Source organism: Gossypium raimondii, chromosome 11 (genome assembly GCF_025698545.1).
Source record: "Gossypium raimondii isolate GPD5lz chromosome 11, ASM2569854v1, whole genome shotgun sequence".
In the NCBI taxonomy this organism is placed as follows: Eukaryota; Viridiplantae; Streptophyta; class Magnoliopsida; order Malvales; family Malvaceae; genus Gossypium; species Gossypium raimondii.
This window is the reverse complement of record NC_068575.1, coordinates 53,927,363-53,937,596: the sequence shown is the minus strand read 5'-3', so window position 1 is coordinate 53,937,596 and position 10,234 is coordinate 53,927,363.

The following is a 10,234-nucleotide window of genomic DNA, read 5'->3' as shown; positions in this document are numbered from 1 at the left end:
TACCGACCTTGAAGCATGCTAGGTTGGGTGCTTAAGTAGGCATTATTATAAAGAATTTTATCACTTCAGAGAGTGGGATTTGAGTAGTCATTTTTAGTTATTTTTTCCCCTTTAAATCACCATTTCACATGTCTTTTAAGTTGAAGTTGCAGAATATTTTCTGAGTATTAGTAAATCTCATTTGCTAGAATTTTAAAGTTTCTAATATAGTTCGCTCAGATGGTAGTCCTCATCGAAATAGGAGTGTTGGCTCTTATCAGATTAGAAGCTTTATAGAATCTATTATAAAACAATTTCTACTGCTCTCCACATAGTATGATCCAATCAATTCTAACAATGAAACTCACTCCTACATGAAACACTAATTACCTAACCGAACCTTTAGCAATCCCATTGTTGCTCATTTTTTATTGATTTTCCAAAACAAGAAACCCAAAAAGAAAAACCGAACCTCCAAAATGAAATTCAGAACACGACCAATCAGTTAGACCCAAAATACTAATCTTCTGGCCTTATTCGATCCAATCTGAATCACATCCATGCAAACCCAAAAGATAAAAAGAAAATCCTACCCAAAATCAATAATAATGCCAAGAAAAGCAATCATTTCTTTTTCTTTTTAATAACAAACTCAAAATGAATTAAACAAAGCGAACAGAATCAAGCATCATCAAAGACGTGAAATCAAACCCTAAATCTAAAATAAAAGTTACCATAATCAAACTAGGAAGACTGAAATTTACACAGATAATACATTTATTCAGGATGCAATAATGAATCAAATAAATCACTGATAAATCAAACATTTAGCAAAGAAGCTAAACCAGCTAAACAGACAAGTGATGCTAAACAGACAAATTATGAACATCAACGAGTAAACAAAGAGTTTACCTTAAATACGAATTTGTTGGCAATTCGGGAATAAACAAACCCTTGATTTTCTGGAACTGGAACTAGGTGGAGGACCGGAGGTAGACCGGAGGTGGATCGGTGGAGGACGGAGGTAGCTTGATGCCTTGATTTTGGATTTGGGAAAAAAAAAGGAGGAGGGGAGATAGGGTTAGGGAAGACTGTCGGCAGTAAAACAAAACAATAATGTTGTGGATACAGCAAAATTAGCAACACTAGCAGAGGAGATGAGGCAGAGATGATGAGGAGCTATGGAAATGGTTTCAACGGTGAGAAGATGAGCTGTGGAAAATGTCTTACCGATTTCTAAGGGGTAAGACATTTTCCGGAAATATATGGTTGATTTTCTCGTGTTTTGGAATTGATTTTCCAAAAGGAAAATATTTTCCTCCAATCAAACACTGGAAAATGGGGAAAACCAATTCCGGAAAATCATTTCCCCTATCAAACAGACACTAAGTGTCAAATTTAACTCAAAAAAGGAATAAAGGCCAACTTGACAAAAAATGTAAATATTGAGGGCTAAATTTGACATTATACTTTTGAAATTATAAAAATATCTTTTTAATCAATGATAAAGAAATTTTAAAAATAAATTTATTTCTTCAATTAGATATATATTAATTTTAAAATATATAATAATTCTTATATTAAAATAAATAAATAGTTAAATGGCAAAATGAAAATATTTTTTGGCCTTTCAACTTTATAAAAAGTTATTTTAACCCTTCATTTAATATTTCGTCTTTTTAACTCTTTAACTCCAATTTTTTGTCAAATCACTCCAAAATGAATGGAAAAGTTAACATTCGTTAACTTTGCTGATGTGACATACACATGAATTTTTAGCAATATGCCACGTTAGCATTTAATTAATTTTTACAATTTAAAAATATTAAAAATATTTTTTATATGTTTATATTTTTTTAATACTTTTAATTTAAAAAAATAATTTTTAGGCTTTTTAAATTTAAAAAATTATTAATTGCTGTTGTGATATTCACATAGTAATCCACGTGTATGCCACATCAGAAAGCTAAACTTTTTCATCTATTTTGGGGTGATTTGACTAACAACACAAGTTTAGGACTAAAAAAGACGAAAATTTAAATGGAAGGCTAAAATAAATTTTTTATAAAGTTAAAGAACTAAATAAATTATTATGCCTAGTTAAAATCAATTAATTAAAGTATAGAATTATCCTTCATTATTTAGGATATATAAAATATAAATTTTAAAAATTTTGAATTTGATAGTTTATTTTTAGATAAGTAAAAATATAAATTTAAAATTTAAAATTTAAAATTAAATTGGTTATCTATATATATTTTTATTTTAATACAAAACTTTTTTTAATTTTAAATATATACATAGTATGTGTTTATTACTTAGGTTATATAAAAATAATTTTTAAATTTCATAGTGTACATTTTTAAATAAATAATATGTTAATTTTGAAATGAAATTAATTATGTAATTTATTTAATTTTAAAATAAAACTTTTTCAATTTCTAACGTGGCCACGTCAGTGCCCTAAATCCCAAGCAGTCACCCAAAAAAAACAACAAAAAAATCAACAAGCATTGTAGATCCATCGCATGTTCTGAACGATCCACCAATCAACCTACATCCACTAAACAAACTTACAATTGGGCTTCAAAATTATCATCGGTGAGTGATGATTGTACATCACCATCTTCATATGGTATCAATGGGACTCAAACTTCCCTATTTGTTGCTCATTTCGTTTTCCAGACCAAATGAAGAAAGAAGAATTGATGGCAAATTGATGGCGCTTCACTTGGATTTGTAGTCAGACGACTAAGAGTGTGGTTCATGTCTTGAAGGTTTTTTTTTTTTTTGGGGGGGGGGTGGGGTTGGTTTCAAAATTGCTCATATTTTGTGAGGACAAAAATGCATCTCATGTGGATTAAGTTTAGAGCATCTCTAAGACATGAGGTAAGTTTATTGGGTTGCGATGACAAAATTGCGGGTTTGTGTGTGTCTAAGTTGTTTTCTCACAGATTCTGACGAGTCCATCAATCATCAATGGTTTCACTCAACTTTTTTCATCCTGAATCCATGAGCTGAGGGTTCATATATTATCATCAGGCATATTAACAACAGTTACTTATTGGGTTTGCAGTCCATTTGCCAATTAGTCGTTGATCCCGTTTACCAACTTCAATATAAAGTTGCAAAATTCCCAATGTTAACTTCTATTACAGTACATTTACTTAATTACAATGCAAAACTCGAACTTTGCCCACAATGGAGATTGAAGCACAGATCATAGCATCCGAAAATAACCAGCAATAGGCATTTGGTTAGCGATAGTATATTATTATGAAACTAGTTGTTGACACAGACTCCTTACTTTTATGTTGAGGGCAGGCAACAAACTAACGTCTGTAACTCTTGTCTACTGCATAATTCGCTATTCAACTGCACTTCATCATCTTTACAGCAATTCCTTCCACTGGATCACACATCTCCAAATATTGTGAATTCTGGTATACTAAAAGGGAAATGAAAGAATATAATTAGAATCCAATCCTTCACTGCCTGGAAAATGTGTTGAACTTAAATGAAACCTTGTATTTATTTCATTTGTAGTACTATTGGCAAAGAAAGAACCCTTATGTGATACATGCAAGAATGAGGTGAAATTTATTAGATTCCAATCATCAAAACTGTCAATTTTCAGGCTTAGGAAATCAGCATATTTACAACGACTTTTTGGATGGGATCTTGGCATTTTTGGGTTGAGATGTCTCATGGCGTTTGAAGATCTATCTCTTAACCTCGAAACGCATTTTGAATCACTCGATTTTGAGTTCAATAGCTCAAATTATGACCGCTTTAGTGAAAACTGCGCGAGCAGAATTTCTAAATGGGAGTATAACAGGAATTACGAATTTCGGGCTTTTAATTCGAGTTTAAATCATATTGGGTTTGACTTTTAGACTTAATTTTTATTATATATGAGCCCAGTATTATATTTGTCAAATCTTATTATTTTATTATTATTTTATTCTGTTTTTTTTTATAATTATTAAGTATTTTAAGTTATTTAGGAGTTTTATGTTAACAAGAAAATTTAGTTTAAAACTACTTCTTGTTTAGATTAAATAAGAGTTCTAGTATAATTAAGAGTTTTATTTAGATTTATTTAGCTAGCCTATATATAGGCATTTGCATTGTACACAATTCATTCAATTGATTATTATTCTATTTCTCTTTTGAGTTAATAAATTCTCTCTGGGTTTTTATTTTCAAGAACTTCTCTTGAGTTTCATTTAGAATAATTTTAACAATCTTTTTAGATTGTGGGGATAAACTTCAAATTTTTTCTTACCAATGTTTCTATCTTGAAGGGAAATTAGAGCTGCTTGAAGGGTTGTGGATTCTTCGTGTTTCCAAGTCTTCTTAGGACTTCTACATGTCACGTTCTATCTTTCCATTTATCTTCTTTATTCGCTTCTTTAATATTTGATTTATTATTTTATTTTAGTTATTTATTTTAATTGTTTTATCTAACTTGGATTCAATTTCGTTTTAGGTTGTGTCAAAATCTAAGTTTTTTCCGAACATTTAGAGCCCTAAGTCAAATCAACAACTTTGACAAACTTTACGATCCACTTTCGTGTTCATCCTTCTCACCCTTTATTATTTTGTATCAAATTTGGGCGTTTTAGGTGTTCTTTTTATTTTTATAAAATGATTTTTAGAAACAGCCTCAAAACAATTTTTTTTACCCCGACAATTTTCGAAAAAAAATATTGTTCAATGGGTAAATGATTTTAAAATAATCTGAAATTTTACATACTATTTCTTGGCACTATTTTAGAGTATAAAAAAATATTTCTCACAAAAAAGTGATAAAAAAGTACAAAAAAATAAAACACGAAAAAAAATACAAATATATTCTGTGGGTTGAATTTTGTGCCGAAACTTTCTAGATCAGATCTACATTATTTGAGGAGGCTTCAGTTTAATTTTCGTGATTTTTGAAAACCAGGAACACGTCAAACGAAGTTTGTCAAGTTGCTTTGCAATTTTTCAAGTTTTTGGGTTTTAGCAATTTTCATTGACTCTTAGCTTTAAGTTTTCATTTGATTTTACTTTTTATTTGTTCCTTTATGCATTCTAACACTTTCTTGTTTGTTGTGTTAGTAGGTTAAAACACGTTGCATATTCCTTCTTCCGTGTAATAGAATTATTTGATGTCTAGCTGATTTTGGACTCATAGTGCTCTTAAGTTTGCTTTGTTAGTTTGATTCTAATATATTCTGATTGATTGATATCGATACTTTTTAAAAGACTCACAAGATTATTTCTTACCTCATCGAGAATTTGATTTTTATTTTTGAGTGCATAACAGTGAAGTTTGCTTAAATTTTATTTTCTTGAGTGTTGTGTTCTTTTCAAGCTTTCATAATGATTCGCAATACTATGATTGGGAAGTTGAGAAGAGATCAAGATGTTTGAAATGCTTGAGATCAGCAATGTGACACTATTTTACGCACGATAAACAAAAATTTAGAACGTTTAAGTACAAAAATTGAACGTCAGAATCGTAATTAGGGAGATAAGATTGATTAGCCTCATCTTCGTGCAAATAATGCTTGATGTGTCTCTCGTGCAAATTATGAGACTTTTGTTAATAATGACCGTAGGCAACATTTTTTAGCTAAACAAAAGTTCAACATTTCACCATTTCGAGGGAAGTATGATCCTGAAGCATATTGTGAGTGGGAATTAAAAATTGACCTTATGTTTCGTTACTATAAATGCTGGGAAGAGAAAAAGTTCCAATTGGCGACCCTTGGATTTTCAGATTATGCATTGAGTTGGTGGATTTAACTTGGAATTGATCATCAAAGAAATCGCGAAAGGGTAATTAAAACATGGGATGAGTTGAAGCAAGTGATGCAAAAGCGTTACGTTCCTTATCATTACTATAGAGAGGTCTCAACGAGACTTCAATGCCTTGTTCAAGGTAATCGATCTGTTGATGTGTATTTTAAGGAGATGGAGATGCTTATACAAATAGCAAATATACAAGAGGATGAAGAAACTACCATGGTGCGATTTGTAGATGGCTTGAACGTTTCGATAGCCAATGCTTTGAATCTTCACACCTATATTGATCTTGAGGAGATGGTAGCGACATCAATCTCATCCATTTGGAGCATCACACTATTATCGAGGTACAAGTTCTAATTCTACTTTTCAGAATTCGAAACCTCCTTATGCTATAATAAGTTGCTGCCAAAACATGCTGATATTAAACCTTTTGAGTGGAAAGTGGGGCTCCTACAAAGCATTCTTCTACATTTTTCAAGCAGCCCATTTCTACTAATTTTTCACCGAAATAACAAAGAGCTTGTGACATTGAATGTTTTATGTGTAAAGGATGTTGGCACTATAGTCGTGATTTTGCCAATACGAGACTTTTGTTAATCAAAGAAGATGGGGAACTTTGTGAACCGAAAAAAGATGATAATGAGAATTTCTTCCTCAAATCTATGGAGCTAGATGAGATAGAAACATCATGTTCTCCTATTGAGATAGATTGTATTGAATTTAATATTCATAATACTTGTGAGGGGGATATGGGAAATGAGGAAGAATCATGTGAAAACAAAGAGAAAAGAAACCTTGAGTGATAAAAGTCTACTTGATGGTCTAAATTTGGTGAGTAATAATTCATATGAGTTAAAATTGGAGAGTTCTTAAGTGGAAAAAGAAAATAAAAAGTAAGAAAATACCCATACAAAAGTGATGAGTGATTCTGTTTTAACTAACTCTAACTTAAATTTGTTTAGTGGCGTTTCTTTGTTACAGGATTTCAAGGATCCATTTATGGACTCTCAATTATATTACTTTACCATCAATAGACGATTTTACTTGTAGGAAAGAGGTAAGTTGAGCATTGGTAATTCTCCACAGGTGCTAGAAGGTAAGAAAAGTAATGATACATCAGAAATTGAAATATGTAGGCGTACCTTGAATGTTTTTGATAAGTATGCTACTGATTTTATTTTTCCTTACGATATACTTTCTCATTGGTTAAGTTTCAATAAACAATGGTCTGAAAGTTCAATTGATGTTATGGTTTATCTAGGTATTTAAAGTTTACTTTTGTTGCATTCGATAGGTTTATTAAAAACCTCATGTATTTGATCTTGCAACAAAATCTTCTACCTTAGACACTAAATATGAATTTTATATAATAATATTAAACTACTTGATTTTTATAATTATGTGAAATTCTTGACTCATCGTTGGAAATTCTTATGGATGACCATAAATATTAAAAGAAAGTTATAAGTTATTTTTTACTTGAACACTCGTGTGCCTAATATTTCTTTTTCTAGTGTTGATGATTTGTTTTTGAATGAGAGATACTTAATCCATACTAATTTGAAATATCAAAATCATACTTAATCCATACTGATTTGGCGTACAAGAAAGCTTAGGTAAGTATTTTGTTCATTTTATTGTTATTTATTCTAATCCATTTTCTTTCTGTGCGGCTAAAGATTTGGGGACTAATCTTCTTGAAGAAGGGGGGAATGATGCGGGTCTCAAGACACAATTTCAGACCCATGAATGTGATGGGTTCACATTACCTCAAGGCCCAATAACAATGTCAAAGGCTAAGCAAATCAAATCAGGACTCGATCAAAGACAAGATTCAAGGACAAATCTTTTTGAGGAAAGGAAGAATGATACAAGCACGAATGGGGTGAAATTGATTAGATTCCAATCATCAAAACAGTCAATTTTCAGGCTTAGGAAATTAGCAGAATTGCGATGACTTTTTGGATAGGACCCTGGCATTTTTGGGTTGAAATGTCTCATGGTGTTTGAAGATCTATCTCTTAGCTTCGAAACGCATTTTGAATCACTCGATTTTGAGTTCGGGAGCTCAAATTATGACCATTTTAATGAAGATTGCACGAGCAGAATTTTTGAACGGGATTATGATGAGAATTACAAATTTTGGGCTTTTAATTCGAGTTTAAATCATATTGGGTTCAAGTTTTAGACTTAATTTTTATTATATATGAGCTCAATATTATATTTGTTAGATCTTATTATTTTATTATTATTTTATTTTGTATTTTTGATAATTTTTTTGTATTTTAAGTTATTTAGGAGTTTTATGTTAAAAAGAAAATTTAGTTTAAAACAACTTCTTGTTTAGATTAAATTAGAGTTCTAGTATAATTAAGAGTTTTATTTAGATTTATTTAGCTAGCCTATATATAGGCTTTGCATTGTACACATTAATTCAATTGATTATTATTCTATTTCTCTTTTGAGTTAATAAATTCTCTCTGGGTTTTTCTTTTGAAGAATTTCTCTTGAGTTTCTTTTAGAACAGTTTTAACAATCTTTTTAGATTGTGGGGGTCACCTTCAGAGTTTTTCTTGTCAAGGTTTCTATCTTGGAGGGAAAATTAGAGCCGCTTGAAGAGGGTTGTGGATTCTTCGTGTTTCCAAGACTTCTTAGGACTTCTACACGCCACTTTTTATCTTTACATTTATCTTTGTTCGCTTTTTTAATCTTTGATTTATTATTTTATTTTAGTTATTTATTTTAATTGTTTTATTTGACTTAGATTCAATTTCATTTCAGGTTGTATCAAAATCCAATTTTCTTTCTGAACGTTTAGAGCCCTAAGTCAAATCAACGACTTATACAAACTTTACAATCCGCTTTTGCGTTCATCATTCTTTTAATATCCCGAAAATTACTACAGTAATACCTTGAAAATTACTACAGTAAGAAAGAAGGTACCCTTGATATAGTAAAATACGGAAATAAAGTGAAAAAAAAGGGAAATTTTGAGTTATGGCAACATTGGAAAGTATATTATGATATATTAATTCAAGAAAGGATTAAATCGCAAAAGTGAGAAAAATTTTGTTGATTAAGAGTAAATACTCAAAATTTGAGGGGGTAAAGTGTAAATATGAAAAAGTTGAAGGACCAATGGTGCAAATATTTTAAGGGTGGAATAATCTAGAAACTAAGGAAAATGGATGAATTAGGACCAAATTGAAAATGTCAAGAGTTTTGAGGAACTAAATCATAATTTTACCAAATTAAGTGATGACCCAATGATGGAATTTTTAAAGATTATAAAAGGTAAAATGGTCAATTAGAAGAGAGAGATATCTAGAAGGCAATGATGATGTTGGAGATATTTTAGATTAATTAAATAAATATTAGTTTATTAATATTTTAATTTAATTTTTAAATATTATTTTATTATTTTATTATTATTTTATTTAGCATATATATAAGAAAAGGAAGATGAAGAATCACCATCCCACTATTTTTTTCCCATGCACCAACGTGAGGAGAAGAGAGAAAGAGAGAAAGTTTTGCTTTCTTTACAATTTGGTCCTTCCACAAAAAATTCACCATTTTCACCTAGAAATCAAAAGAATTTCCATATCCATCAAGAGAGAAAGATAACAATGAGACTATGGGGAGCTAGAATATCAAGTTAGATTCAAGAAAGAAAAGTTGGAGGAGAGAGAAAATTAAGTTAAAGGTTGAAACTAATAGGACAAGGTAAGAACATCAAGATTTCAATATAATTTTAAGTTTGATATTATTGAAAAAGCATAGAAATGATGTTATGGTAGAGTTTTCTTATATAAGGTCTTATGTTCTTGATATATTAGTGAAGGGAAATAAGTGAAAGAGATGAGAAATATTATAAAAGGGAGTTATAAACTTAGTAATCAACATCTTGCACTAAAATAGTTTTGTACAACAGCAGTAAGTTAACTTTGAAAAATCACCATAAATTGTGGAGATTGAATTAGATGATGAAAAAAATATGAAATTAAAGCTTATTGAGTCTAGTTTCTCATAGAAGAAACGGTATAAGTAATTGAATTGTAAAGCATGATTTATAATAAATTTTGTGAGACAATGTCAGAATGAATTCAGGTTCCCCTGTTCTGAATTTGGAAAATCATCAAAAATTTGAGAAAAATAATAGGGGCTTAAATTTATATTTTTAAATCCTTAGTTAGTCTATTTTTAATAGAAACAAATGGTAACATCATCCTAATCCCGTACGAGGAGATAATTAATTTTTAGTGAAGAAGGGTCGAAACTGTCAGACAGCAGAACATGGATGACTTTAAAGAATAAACTGCACTTATTGGCTAAACCATAAATTCTGAAAATTTTATGGTAATAAGATATGTGAGCCTAGTTTCATAGAAATTTAGCAGATCTTAATTCAGAGTTTCGTAGCTCAAGATATAAATAATTTGGTGACTATGACTCA